Here is a 14,394-nt window from a genome sequence, read left to right on the forward strand (position 1 = left end):
CCCCCGATAACACCCTTACAGCACTGCCTACTGATGGGGACAAGTAGAGTTCGGAAAGAATTGAATGTATTTCTAGCTGCTGCTGCTGCTAATTAGCATCTGGGAAAAGGGTGAGCCCGTCGCCTTTGGGCTGTGGAGATCTGGCTGGTCACAAGACCGCCGTTTGCTTTATGCTTTTGAGTCTAGTGCTGTAAGAGTGGCCGAAGTTATGGACTAGACCAGTAGATGTTTCTCCTGCTCCTGACATGAAAGTGCTAAGGAGCAGGGAGGATCACTGAAATCTGCCCTTTCCCCTGGAGCTATGGGAGGCGTAAGGTAGCTGAAAGCAGACTTGTTCTAACTAGCCTCTTCGGGTGTTTGGCTTGTGTTTATTCACTGACAATCTGCCTTCAAAGCTTTTCACTATCATCCCTGTGCCCGGCAGCAGGAATGCCCATTTCCTGCTGTTCTTACTGAAGTTTCGGTAATATGAGTGGGTCATCGGTTTGGCCTTTGACGTTGTGTAAATAAGGAAATTATTACTTACTTATTAATTAATTACTTAAATGGCAGCAGTTTGGGGACTTGGTTTTGGTTTGGCTATAAATAGCTGGTTCTCAGGCATGACCAACAAAATCAAAGCAGACAATCTGTCTACAGCGCTGTGGTCTCTTCGACTGTATGGTTTTAGAGCAGTGGTTCTCAAACTTCTGTATGGGTGACCCCTTTCACATACCAAGCCTATGCGTGTGACCCCCCCTCTTATAAATTAAAAACACTGTTTAATATATTTAACACCATTATAAATGCTGGAGGCAAAGCGGGGTTTGGGTTGCAGGCTGACAGCTCACGACCCCCCATGTAATAACTTTGCGACCCCCTGAGGGGTCCTGAGCCCCAGTTTGAGACCCCCTGTTTTAGGGGGAGGGACCCTTCCACGGCTGTCTGTAAAACACCTCGCACTAGACGCGTAGTAATTGCCAGCCTCCGGAGGTAGCATGTCCAGCAAAAGCAGTGCCTCTGTTCTCTCTGAGCTTGTGGATGGGTTAAGTGTGCCCTGCCCCCGCCCTTGGATGGCGCTTTGGTTCTCTTGGCGAGTGCAAGCTGGAGCTGAGCTGTCTCGTGCTGTGTGCGTTCTGGGCTCACGACTGCGTGCGATGCCTCGCACCCATCTCGGACAGAGGCGCCTCCAATCCACATCTGTAAACCAAAACCACCTGGCTAAAGCAGAGTTTGGGTCGCAGGTGTGTCAGTGGTGTCTGGTTCCATCCCTCGCTATACATCACGCTTCCTTTACAAATGTGCTGCATCTCTCAAACATCCAAACCTGGCCTCTGGGAGTAGACCTAGCCACTACCTCATAATCCTTCGCTACCCCCATCGCCTCCTCCAGTCAGCGCTGCCCACTCCAACTTAGTGTCATCCCAGGAAACTTGCAATATCAGAAGACCAAATTAGAAGGAGACCACAAGTTCCACTTCCTCTTCGTGGGTCTCCAGAAGACACAATCCCCCTTAACCCACCTCAGTCCCTCTTAAACCCACTTCCGTGTCCCAGTGTTGATGACAAGTGCCCAAAGATGAGCTGAAGAAGGAGGGTTTGTCCAGATGGCAATTCCCACTGCGGGCTGTGACCGAGCCAAGACGTTGGTTCCCGAACATCATCAAAGATTTGGCAGCCTTTAAATCTGGCTTCTCGAGCTTCTACCAAGTGACGTTGGGGATGAAATTCCCATGCTCAGCGTTCTGTGAAGAATGAGCCGGTGCAGAGGAACCGTCAGTACTTAGCTGCCTTTGTTCCGATGTCCTGGGGTTGCCTGGTGGCTTCTTTCGCTGGCTACTATAGAACAAAGCAAAGCTGGTTTTGTGTGTGACTGGTACCAAGAGTTGTGAGGTGTCTAGTGTCGCAACTTTGGCTCGTGACTGCACCATCCCTGGAAATGCCTCTTTCATAACGGGCAGAATGCTTGGTGAGAAGCCCTTGTCTAAACTTCTTCTCAAGAAGACAAACTGGTGCTTGGCTAGAACTCCAGCTGGGGTCTCCTCTAGCCTGCATCTGGCTTCCTCATGGCTTGTGACGAACAATGTGTAGCCATGCCCGGAAGTGGGTTGCGGGGGAGAATCAACTCCGGCTAGGGGTCAAACCCTTTGAAGAGCAACAGACTGGAGACTTTGATGGGGCATTCGGAACAGTGGGGGCCCGTGTGACTACTGCACTTTTAAGGTCCCAGATGTCGTGTGGGGCAGAGTTCTTTTGCAGCTGAGCCCAAGAATGAGCTGGTGTTGGGCAGCGCTTAGGACCCACTTTATTTTTGCTGCTGTGATCTAGTCTAGATGTGACTGTTGTGTGTCCAAACACGCCTGTCTATTCAGCACGGCTGTAAAAATCAAGCCCTGTTCCTTTGCCCCTCACCTGTATGGTGCCCTCTTGAATATCTTCAGCAAGTCTTTCTGCCCCTACGAGGGGCACTTGTTTCTCTTCCGTGGTTATGGCAGGAGCTGGGGCAGAGCCTATGCCCATAGGGAAGGCCTGGGAGCAATGCTCCCTCTTTCTCGGTGTTTGTGAAGCAGACAGAGGCAGGACTGCTGGGGTCTCAGGTGAGCAGCGAGCCCAGCAGGGAGGCGCCCTGTCAGAAAGGCTGGTAGCGCCTCTGTTCAGGTGGCTCGCTGGGTGTTGGGATCCCGCTGAAGTTCCCAGGACTGCTCTGTTGTTTTTTGACAGGGTTGCTATGGAAATGCTGTGTACTTGTGGTTAATGGTTGATAGGGTTTCGCTGGTAGGTCGGCGGTCTTTGGAAAGACAGGGATGCAAAGACCTAGTGCCAGCAGTGGGAAGCTCTAACCCCTGGGTGAGTAGTTGGGGGGGCAGGGAACTCCTGGTAGCTCCTCCTGCTGAGTGAGGTCTGCAGAGGCCCTGCACCGTTGGGCCCCTGGAGCCTGGCAGACAGTAGTTAGACTTTGCACCTCTGTTGTCATTGATCATTAGAAAAATTGCTTCACTCGTCCTCCCCCTCCAGGTCCCTCTGCCAAGCGCCCTGCTGCCAGTCTTGCCTGTGCTGGCGTGACAGGGTGGTTTGCCACTCGGCAGCCTGAGTCATCTTTCTGCAAAGCCACCCCGATCCCTCACGCTGGTGATAGCTGGAAATCCCCTTGTTCACTGGCACGTTCTGCTTCCAGGTTGCGGGGAGGGAAGATAAGAGAGAAATTGCTCTGGGATTGTCCCCCTCCTTTCTCCCCTACCTCCAAGGCCCAGTGTCTGGCTAACCCATTCGGGAAGGCCTGACATCCTTGCTGCTTATTAGTAGAGGTCAAAAGCTTGAGCAAAGAGGAAGGGCTTGCCCCATGCCCGGGGGCTTGCTAGAGGCAGCATGTTACGGCAGTTGTCACTCTGCTGATCCATAGCCAGTGGCAAGGAACAGAGTCCAGGTCTCAGCGGGTTGTAATTCCCATCACAGGACACGTGGAGCAGGGCGATTCCTCATGTAATGGGATCTGAGGCCATTCAGGGCTTTCTGGACTGTAACCCACACCTGCTGGAGGCAGAGCATGCAGCCTGCTGCTACGTGCTCATAGCAGTTTATGCCACACGACACAAACCGTTGCATTCTGCGCTAGCTGAGGTGTCTGAGCCCTCTCCTGGGAGGCCCAAGCAGAGTCCTCTGCAGGGATCCGTCCTCCAGGTGAGAGGAGTGGATCACAGCAGCAAGGTCTGCATCACAGGATTGGCTACAGCTTCCTAGCCAGCCTAGGTGGGAAAAGACTCCACGGGCCGCAACCAGAACGTGGGACTCCCGGGGAGAGGTGGCTCCAAAGTAACCCTGATGCTGAATGCTGTTGGAAGGTTGGATGTGTGCCTCTGACCCCAGAGGGGTCATGTCCCTCTCACAGTTCAATGGTAGATCAGAGTTTAGCCCCGTGCCCGGGAGAGGAACGGGATCACTTGTATTTTCTGATGTTCTATATTAAACTGTCCACTGTGCATTCAGTTCTGGTTTAAGGGCTTGGTCCGTAGACGCCACAGGGGTGGAGCTTTAAGAAACTTGATTGCAGTAAATTTGATCTAAAAGGCAGCCCTGGAATTGGAGGACGGTTGTACTGAGCCAATGCTCCAGAGGGGCTAATCACGGCGCTTCAAAGGGAATCAGCTGGGTCCTGTGACTGAAGCCTGGGAGCTTTCCCCAGGCTAATGAGTTGGGCTGTAATTAGGGTGATTAGCTCAGGGTGTGTGCACTTTCCAGCTGATGGGTTTGGAGAGGTTACAGGATTCATTGAGCTTAGGAGAAAAAAACACCTGTTGTGATCATGACTGGAGACCTCCCCCAGACCTCTGGCTGGTTGTTTTTAACTGGCCATCCAAGCTGTGCTTAAACACCTCTCCTCTGGAGGAGGTTGGGTGCCTACTCTAAAACCTTTCCTAAAGATTGTATTGCCCGATAAGGCCCTTTAAAGAGCTAATGAAAGGGTTTGATGGAGGAAGATGTCTGGAATCCAGGGCGGGGTGACCGCTAATGCAGAAGGCAGATGCTGCTTCTCCCTCCTGTTCTATTTATTTGTTAAGCTGATCTGGTAATAGGGTCCTGCTGACACCCTCTGCCCGTCTCGGGGGGCTCTGTGGCCGTGGCCTAAGCTGTCCTGTGTGGCTGCTGGTGTCCAACTATAGTGAGCGCCTCACGACTAGCGTCTGGTGAGGCGGCAGCAGCAGGATTCCCTCGCTGACCTCCCTGCACCTTGTTCTTGTCCCCTTTGTAGCACGTGCTGCCCCATCCCCTTCATCCTGTCTGTGCGCTTGTGTTGAGCTGGGACTGCCTCATCCAGAGACCTGGTCCCCGAGCAGCGGCAAAGGCTGCCACTGCAGGGCTTGGGGCTTTGGCCAGCTTCCCCGAGCTACGAACGTCCCCTCTTGGGTTGGCGCCTTTGGCAGCCTGGGTGAATTGTTCGCTTTGTACATGTGTGATTTCGCCCTGAATCACCTTTCGGGAGAAACTCTGTCTTGCAAGCCTGAAGTCATGGTGAAACTTCAGTATGACATCCGGGGTCTGTCCGGGAGTAGGTGTTTCCGTGGGAGAGGCGGCGTAGGAGTTCTGCTGTCTTGTTTGTCCCCCGGATCCATAAAAGCTGATGAGTCTCTCTGGATTCTCACTTCCTCCTACGACAGGGGTCTGCGTTTTGCGGAGGAGCGGCTGGATTTGGGAAAACACAGAGACAGGTTGTTGCCCAAACCCAGGGGCTGATGGTACAAAGGCAGTGACAAAACAATCTACAAATAAACCCAGAACCCCTCCCTGACTCCAGTGTGGGAGGCGAGAGCTTGTTTTGCTAATCTGCAGCTCTAAGCCGCTTATCTGTTCAGGAGGGGTTGGCGCTTTACCGCCAGTGAATGACTCACCTCCACCTGCGCTGGGCCTGAATGAAGGAGGGCTGAGTCGGCTGAGTGATGTCATTGTTCCCTGGCCCAGCCTGGGCTGGAGCGAAAGTCTGCTCCAGCGTGGGTCGGACTAGGATGACCATATTAGGCTCTGTGCTAAAGGCTAGCGTGGCGTCCCCTCTCTGGGGACTGGGCAGCTTGCCGTAGCAAACAAGGACATCTCACAGCGTAGCTCCAGCTCTGTTGTGGGCCATTTACTTCCATGCCCTCTATATTTAATTCTGACACTGGCGTATTCCGCTGTCCCTCTTTCCTCCCCGAGCTCAGGCCACAAGACTTGTTGAATTCAGACCTTTGCTCCTTCCAGCTGGGGTTGTCAGGCATCCAGTTTTCGACCGGAATGCCCGGTTGAAAAGGGACCCTGGTGGCTCTCTGACCAGGCCGTTAAAAGTCCACTTGTGGCACAGCGGTGCAGGCAGGCACCCTGCCCGGATCCACACGGCTCCTGGAAGTGGTGACAGGTCCCTCCAGCTCCTAGGTGCAAGGGCGGCCATGGGGGCTATGCATGCTGCCCCTATGCCAAGCACCGGCTCCGCAGCTCCCATTGGCCGGGATCCGTGGCCGGGAACCATGGCCAATGGGAGCTGCAGGGGTGGTGCCTGTGGACAGGGGCAGCGTGAAGAGCCCCCGTGGCCGCCCCTGTGCCAAGGAGCTGGAGGGACCTGTTGTTGTTTCAGGAGCCAACTGAAGTAAACACCCACCTGGAGCCCGCACCCCCTCCTGCACTCCTCACCCTGAAGCTCCCTCCTGCACTCCTCACCCTTATCCCCAGCCCCATCCCAGAGCCCTTACCCCCTCCCGCACTCCAACCCCTGCCCCAGCCCAGAGCCCCCTCCCGCACTCTCAACCCCTCGGCCCCAGGCCAGAGCCCCCTCCTACATCCAAAACTTCTCCTCCCCGGCCCCATCCCAGAGCCTGAACCCCTCATTTCTGGCCTCACTCCAGAGCCTGCACCCCCCACCACGGAGCCCCTCCCTCCCCCTGCCCCAGCCCAGTGAAAATGTGCGTGTGAGGGAGGGAGGGGGGAATGGAGTTAATGTGGGGCAGGGCCTTGGGGAAGGGGGCAGGGCCGGGCCTCAGGGAAGGGGGCGGGGTAAGTGTGTTCAGTTTTCTGCAAATAGGAAGTTGGCAACTCCACTTCCAGCTCTTAAATGACATACAATAAAATTCCAAAGCCTTCCAGAGCCAGTGACTCCTTTTAGCTGAGGCTTCAGAAAATCTTTGCTTTACACAAGTGGGAGGAATCCTGAAGCCCTTGTTCATCAAACCCTTAGCATCCCACAGCCCTTGTGCCTCAGGTGCTCAGAGAGCCTTCTCTGTGTCCTAGGTACTCAGGGGCCTCCCTCACTGTCCTATCGATATGCCTCAGGGTCCCCTCACACGCCTGCGAGGCAGGGCACTGCTGTTATCCCCATTGTACAGGTGGGGAACCGAAGCACTAAGTGACATGCCCAAGGTCACACAGGAAATCTCTCGCAGAGCAGGGAACTGAACCTGGGTCTCCCAGATCTAGGCTAGCGTCAGCCTTTCTTCATACATCACACAGTGAGCAGCGATGGGTCTGGGCATCATGTCCTGTGTCGAAAGCTCCTGCAGGCAGGCCGCATTGTGGCACCACGTGGCTGCTGAGACGGATTGAGGAAAGAACAAGGGGTCTCTCTGGGCTTTGGCAAAGGGCAGTAAGGAGAGGCGAGTATCTCGTGTGAAGGCCACATGCTTCCCAGTGGTAGGCTGGTGCTCTGTGAGTAAGAATGTCTGCCCACGCTCGGCCCTGCCAGGCCGCTGAAGAACATAAGAACGGCCGTACTGGGTCAGACCAAAGGTCCATCTAGCCCAGTATCCTGTCTACCGACAGTGGCCAATGCCAGGTGCCCCAGAGGGAGTGAACCTAACAGGCAATGATCAAGTGATCGCTCTCCTGCCATCCATCTCCATCCTCTGACAAACAGAGGCTAGGGACACCATTCCTTACCCCTCCTGGCTAATAGCCATTAATGGACTTAACCACCATGAATTTATCCAGTTCTCTTTTAAATGCTGTTATAGTCCTAGCCTTCACAACCTCCTCAGGTAAGGAGTTCCACAAGTTGACTGTGCGCTGCATGAAGAAGAACTTCCTTTTATTTGTTTTAAACCTGCTGCCTATTAATTTCATTTGATGACCCCTAGTTCTTGTATTATGGGAATAAGTAAATAACTTTTCCTTATCCACTTTCTCCACATCACTCATGATTTTATAGACCTCTATCATATCCCCCCTTAGTCTCCTCTTTTCCAAGCTGAAGAGTCCTAGCCTCTTTAATCTCTCCTCATATGGGACCTGTTCCAAACCCCTAATCATTTTAGTTGCCCTTTTCTGAACGTTTTCTAGTGCCAGTATATCTTTTCTGAGATGAGGAGACCACATCTGTACGCAGTATTCGAGACGAGGGTGTACCATCGATTTATATAAGGGCAATAATATATTCTCAGTCTTATCCTCTATCCCCTTTTTAATGATTCCTAACATCCTGTTTGCTTTTTTGACCGCCTCTGCACACTGCGTGGACATCTTCAGAGAACTATCCACGATGACTCCAAGATCTTTTTCCTGACTTCTTGTAGCTAAATTAGCCCCCATCATATTGTATGTATAGTTGGGGTTATTTTTTCCAATGTGCATTACTTTACATTTATCCACATTAAATTTCATTTGCCATTTTGTTGCCCAATCACTTAGTTTTGTGAGATCTTTTTGAAGTTCTTCACAGTCTGCTTTGGACTTAACTATCTTTAGCAGTTTAGTATCATCTGCAAACTTTGCCACCTCACTGTTTACCCCTTTCTCCAGATCATTTATGAATAAGTTGAATAGGATCGATCCTAGGACTGACCCTTGGGGAACACCACTAGTTACCCCTCTCCATTCTGAGAATTTACCGTTAATTCCTACCCTTTGTTCCCTGTCTTTTAACCAGTTCTCAGTCCATGAAAGGACCTTCCCTTTTATCCCATGACAGCTTAATTTACGTAAGAGCCTTTGGTGAGGGACCTTGTCAAAGGCTTTCTAGAAATCTAAGTAAACTAAGTCCACTGGATGCCCCTTTTTTGTTTGTTGACCCCTTCAAAGAACTCTAATAGATTAGTAAGACACGATTTCCCTTTACAGAAACCATGTTGACTATTGCTCAACAATTTATGTTTTTCTATGTGTCTGACAATTTTATTCTTAACTATTGTTTAGACTAATTTGCCCGGTACCGACGTTAAACTTACTGGTCTGTAATTGCCGGGATCACCTCTAGAGCCCTTTTTAAATATTGGCGTTACATTAGCTAACTTCCAGTCATTGGGTACAGAAGCCGATTTAAAGGACAGGTTACAAACCTTAGTTAATAGTTCCGCAACTTCACATTTGAGTTCTTTCAGAACTCTTGGGTGAATGCCAGCTGGTCCCTGTGACTTGTTAGTGTTAAGTTTATCAATCAATTCCAAAACCTCCTCTAGTGACACTTCAATCTGTGACAGTTCCTCAGATTTGTCACCTACAAAAGCCGGCTCAAGTTTGGGAATCTCCCTAATATCCTCAGCCGTGAAGACTGAAGCAAAGAATCCGTTTAGTTTCTCCGCAATGACTTTATCGTCTTTAAGCGCTCCTTTTGTATCTCGATCATCAAGGGGCCCCACTGGTTAGCAGGCTTCCTACTTCTGATGACTTAAACATTTTATTACCTTTGGAGTTTTTGGCTAGCCGTTCTTCAAACTCCTCTTTGGCTTTTCTTATTACATTCTTGCACATAATTTGGCAGCGTTTATGCTCCTTTCTATTTGCCTCACTAGGATTTGACTTCCACTTTTTAAAGGAAGTCTTTTTCTCTCTCACTGCTTCTTTTACATGGTGGTTAAGCCACGGTAGCTCTTTTTTAGTTCTTTTACTGTGTTTCTTAATTTGGGGTATACATTGAAGTTGGGCCTCTATTATGGTGTCTTTAAAAAGCGTCCATGCAGCTTGCAGGGATTTCACTTTAGTCACTGTACCTTTTAACTTCTGTTTAACTAACCCCCTCATTTTTGCATAGTTCCCCCTTTTGAAATTAAATGCCACAGTGTTGGGTTGTTAGATGTTCTTCCAACCACAGGGATGTTGAAGCTATTGTATTATGGTCACTATTTCCAAGCGGTCCAGTTATAGTTACCTCTTGGACCAGCTCCTGTGCTCCACTCAAGACTAAATCTAGAGTTGCCTCTCCCCTTGTGGGTTCCCGTACCAGCTGCTCCATGAAGCAGTCATTTAAAGTATCGAGAAATTTTATCTCTGCATTTCGTCCTGAAGTGAAATGTTCCCAGTCAATATGGGGATAGGCTCCCCCCATCCCAAAAGTTTCCTCAGTTCCTAATGAATGTAAAACCCTCCTCTCTTCACCATCGTCTCATCCACGCATTGAGACTCTGAAGCTCTGCCTGCCTACCTGGCCCTGTGCGTGGAACTGGGAGCGTTTCTGAGAATGCCACCATAGAGATCCTGGATTTCAGTCTCTTCTCTAGCAGCCTAAATTTGGCCTCCAGGACATCTCTCTTACCCTTCCCTATGTCATTGGTACCTACATGTACCACGACCACCGGCTCCTCCCTAGCACTACACATAAGTCTGTCCAGATGCTTCGAGAGAGCCTCAACCTTCGCACCAGGCAGGCAAGTCACCATATGGTTCTCCTGGTCATCACAAACCCAGCTATCTACGTTTCTAATGATTGAATCTCCCATTATTAACACCTGCCTTTTCCTAGCAACTGGAGCTCCCTCCCCAAGAGAGGTAACCTCAGTGCGAGAGGCAACCCCAGCACCGTCTGGAAGGAGGGTCCCAACTATGGGAAGTTTCCCTCTGCTCCCATTGACTGCTCTGCTTCCCTGGGCCTTTCATCCTCGTCAACAGCGCAGGGGCTGTCTGACCGGAGGTGGGACAATTCTAGTGTCCCGGAAAGCCTCATCAACATACCTCTCTGCCTCCCTTAGCTCCTCCAGTTCCGCCACCCTGGCCTCCAAAGTCCGTACGCGGTCTCTAAGGGCCAGGAGCTCCTTGCACTGAATGCGCACATACGCCACCCGCCCACAGGGCCTGTAATCATACATGCTGCACCCAGTGCAATAAACTGGATAGCCCCCACTCTGCAGCTGGGCTTCTGCCTGCATTGTCTCCTAGTTAATGAAAGGGTTGTTAAAAGCAAGAAGTCTCGAATGTAGTTTGGTTTATAGGTTTTAAGGGGAATAAAGGGAAACACAACCGACCAGGGACCCTCGCTCCCTTCCCACGCCCCTTCTAAACTCCCTTGCGAATAAAGCCCTGGCCTGTGTGAATGCCCCGCCCACTGATTAAGGCTCAGCCAATTACCAGAGGCTTCTAGCTTTCAGACCTTCCTTTGACGCTCACAGCTTCCAACTGCCAGCCACAGCACACGGTCCTTCAAACAACCAAACAGACAGACTGACAAACACAAGCTCAGCACACAGCAAGTAACCCGCAAACACAAACAAACACACACTACAGGCAGTGGCGGAGCCAGGTTCTAAGTGCAGGGGGAGCAAACATAAAGGCGCCCCCCCGGCTCCTTCTCTGGCCACGCCCCTCCTTGGCTCCTCCTCCAGCCGCTCCGCGCCTCCCCCCACCCTTGGCTCCTCCGGCCATGCTGCGCCCCCCCCCGTCGGAGGGGCTCGGTCCGTGGGGAGGCCGGGCACGGGGAAGGGGTGGCGGGCGGGCGCTGCTCGCTTCTCCCGGGGGCTGGAGGGAGCAGAGCAGTGGGGCAGGCAGCAGCTGGTGAGATCCCCTCTTCCCGGCAGCTTCTTGCTTCCCTCGGCCCAGGCAGCCCGGCATTAGCAAGGGGCGGGGCTGCCCGGGCCGAGGGAAGCAGGAAGCTGCCGGGGAGAGGGGATCTGCCCACCAGCTGCGGAGCGCTCGGCCGCCGAGCCCTGAGCCGCCGCAGGAGGTGGCCGTGGCGATGTTGGGGCCCAGGGCCGGCTCCAGGCACCAGCCGAGCAAGCTGGTGCTTGGGGCGGCAGATTGTTCGAGGCAGCATTCTGCCCAATCCTAGGGCGGCACGGCCGCTTTTTTTTTTTTTTTAGTTCCGCTCCAGCCGCCCTGTAGGGGGCGGCGACGTGGAGGACAGGAGCGTCCTGCAGCAAGCCCGGCAGGGCAGTCCTCGTCCTTCCCTCCCAGCTGACCGGAGCGGCACGGAGCCCTCGCGGCAGGCGGTGCGGCAGGGCGGAAGGGGCCGCATGGCAGCGCCCCTCTGTAGCCCTGGCTGCCCCCCTTTTCTCTCTCTCCCGCCCGCTCCCTCCCCGTCGCTAGCCGGTCCCCCTGCACCCGCGCTCCGGCGCACAGATCACTGGGGTTTTTTGGTTTTGTTTTGCCATTCTGGCTGCTATGTTTTTTTTTTCCTTGGGCGGCCGAAAAGCCTGTTGGGGCCGCGCTGAGCATGGGGCACGATGGCCGAGGAGCCGGCCCCTTCGCTCCTCCAGCCATGCCCGCTGCCCCCCCCCTTGCCTGCAGGAGCCCAGTGCCGGCCTGGCAGGCGCCGCTTTTGAAAAATGTGCTGAGGGGAAGCGGCTGCTTCCCCTGAACCCCCCTAGCTACACTCCTGACTACAGTCGGTCACTTACCCCAAGGGTCCTGTATTTGCTCCTCCTTCATCTGGAGAACTCCCTTGCGAAACTCCCTGTTAGCAGCCCCTGGTTGTGCGCTGCTTTATAAAGCCCTGGCCTGTGTGAATGCCCCGCCCACTGATTAAGGCTCAGCCAATTACCAGAGGCTTCTAGCTTTCAGACCTTCCTTTGAAGCTCACAGCTTCCAACTGCCAGCCACAGCACACGGTCCTTCAAACAAACAGACAGACAGACAGACTGACAAACATAAGCTCAGCACCCAGCAAGTAACCCCCAAACACAAACAAACACACACTGCAGTCAGTCACTTATCCCAAGGGTCCTGTATTTGCTCCTCCTTCACCTGGAGAACTCCCTTGCGAAACTCCCTGTTAGCAGCTCCTGTTCGCGAAAGTCTTGTGGAGGCTTGTGTGGTGGTTCATGACGTGCCTGGGTGCAGTGTAGACGTGGTGTTCTCAATGGGCAGCGAGCCGGGTTGGACCTATCACAGGGATACGTAGCTCCTGTCCCGGCGATCTTTCTGCCCTGGCTGGGGGAGGCCAGGGGACTGGGGCTGTATTGTGCAAGGGCAGATGTTTTAGGCCCATAACTGACTGCGCGTCATTTGCCAGTAGTTCTGCGTGGGCCAGAAGCCACTTTTCAGTGTCTGATATCTTGGCCTTTTGCTATTTAAAGTTGATTATAATGTGGGTTAGTGCATCCCCCAGCTAGCCTAATGCAGCCATTTGTCTGAACGGCTAACGCAGCAAATATTTTGCATGTATCTTGAATTTTTTTTTTTTTTTCCAGATTTAAAAATTTTATTAAGATGTTAAAAAAAATAGCGAACAGAGTTTGAGCATAGAAGTTTCTGGTTATCAGGGAATTAACATACAGATTATCGAGGGGGCAAAGTTTGGTTTAAGATAAAATGGATGAGGAAATACATAATCTGCAATATCCCCGATTGGGGGTAAAAGGTTGATGGGTCAAAGTACAGACATTGAGATATGAGGGTATGAAGTTCATAAAGTGGCTATGTTCGGGTGTGGATTATAATGAGTGGATATGATGATGAGGATGGATTGACCCTCATTTGGTGAGATTTAATGTTCAGGGACTTTATGGTTCCAGTTCATATGATCCAACGGAGAAGGTCACTTGGTCCCTTTCTCGTAGTGGGAGAACGATGTCACTCTGACTCACGCCTCCTGGTACTGTCGGTGGCCGGTGATGTGCTCGCTGTAGATGTCCCTGGACCATTGGAAGGCGTCTGAGACCATGAGGCGCCGCATGAGACGTGCGTAGCGTCGACCGATCCCGCAGGTCCGCAGCACACGCTCGTTGCAGGGGTCCCAGGCGCCCAGGGCTCCGATAATGAGGACGTCCATCTGCACCTCAGAGCCCTTCGCTCTCAGGGTGTCAGCCAAGGGGGGCGTACTTTTCCAGATTACGAGCTCAGGCTTCGCAAAATGCCGGGGTCCTGTTCTCAAAGGAGACCGTGACGTCGACGAGAATGATCTTTTTCTGGGCCTCGTTGGTGACGACCACGTCAGGTCGTAGCTGGCTGTCAGTACCAGCGATGGTGCAGTTCACGGAGATCTCCCCTAGGCGTGGCGCGATGGCTTTCACCAGGCGGTTCTGGATGGCGTTGTGGCGCAGTTGCCAGGCTCTGGAGTGGGGTTTTCAGCTGCACAAGACGTGGGGCAGGGTCTCGTTGGGGTAGCCGCACTTCCTGCAACGCTTGTCTCGGTTCCCGTGGCGGACGGCTCCGTTGAGCGGGACGCAGTTGAGCCGGGCACAGTGGATGAACCCCCAGTCGGCGAAACGGGTGAAGCCGCCCCCGGCGAGGAAGTGGTTGCTGGCGTCCCACTTGCTGGGCAACTCAAAGGCTTTATCCTGGTCCGGTTTACGCTTCAGGGTTTCCACGTACAGTGAGCGGATGGCGGCCTTCAGAGTCCTCTCCAGCAGCCCCTGGCTGACGGGGTGACGATGGTGTTGTCGTCCAACCTGATCCGCAGCACCTGGACTCCCAGCTCCTCGCAGCCGATGCGCTTCCCCAGGCGACGCGTGGAGTTGCGAGTGTGGGACCAGAGTGAAGCGATGTCGCGCCCGTCCCGCCCGAACTACCCATCCAGGGAGCCGCTCAGGAAGGTGGCGATATCTTGGTTCAAGGGGGCTCTGCTGATCCGCTTCTCTGTCGCATCACGCAGGGCGTTCGCCGCAATGTTCCTCACCTTGGCGTCGGGACATGTCAGCAGGCAAAAGGCGTGGGTGATCACCGCGACGTCGCACAGGTCACCCATGCGGGAGACGTTGGCGCTGCCGTGCCTGTGTCTACACAACCCCTCAGCTTTGCGTCTGGCCCCAGCTCTTA

General features: G+C 53.1%; 1 protein-coding gene and 1 long non-coding RNA gene across 4 annotated transcripts in view; one reads left to right on the forward strand and one right to left on the reverse strand.

The window, feature by feature from the left end:
* Positions 1-14,394, forward strand: part of LOC101946109 (B-cadherin-like) — a 95,331-nt gene that overhangs the window by 51,842 nt on the left and 29,095 nt on the right. The gene's annotated exons all lie outside the window — the stretch shown is intronic.
* Positions 631-12,371, reverse strand: LOC135975649 (uncharacterized). The gene is made up of 2 exons (XR_010592635.1): positions 12,036-12,371; positions 631-5,157 (listed from the first exon to the last, which is right to left on the reverse strand). It is a non-coding gene; the product is annotated as an uncharacterized LOC135975649 (long non-coding RNA).

Source organism: Chrysemys picta, chromosome 14 (assembly GCF_011386835.1).
Source record: "Chrysemys picta bellii isolate R12L10 chromosome 14, ASM1138683v2, whole genome shotgun sequence".
Taxonomy (NCBI): domain Eukaryota; kingdom Metazoa; phylum Chordata; order Testudines; family Emydidae; genus Chrysemys; species Chrysemys picta.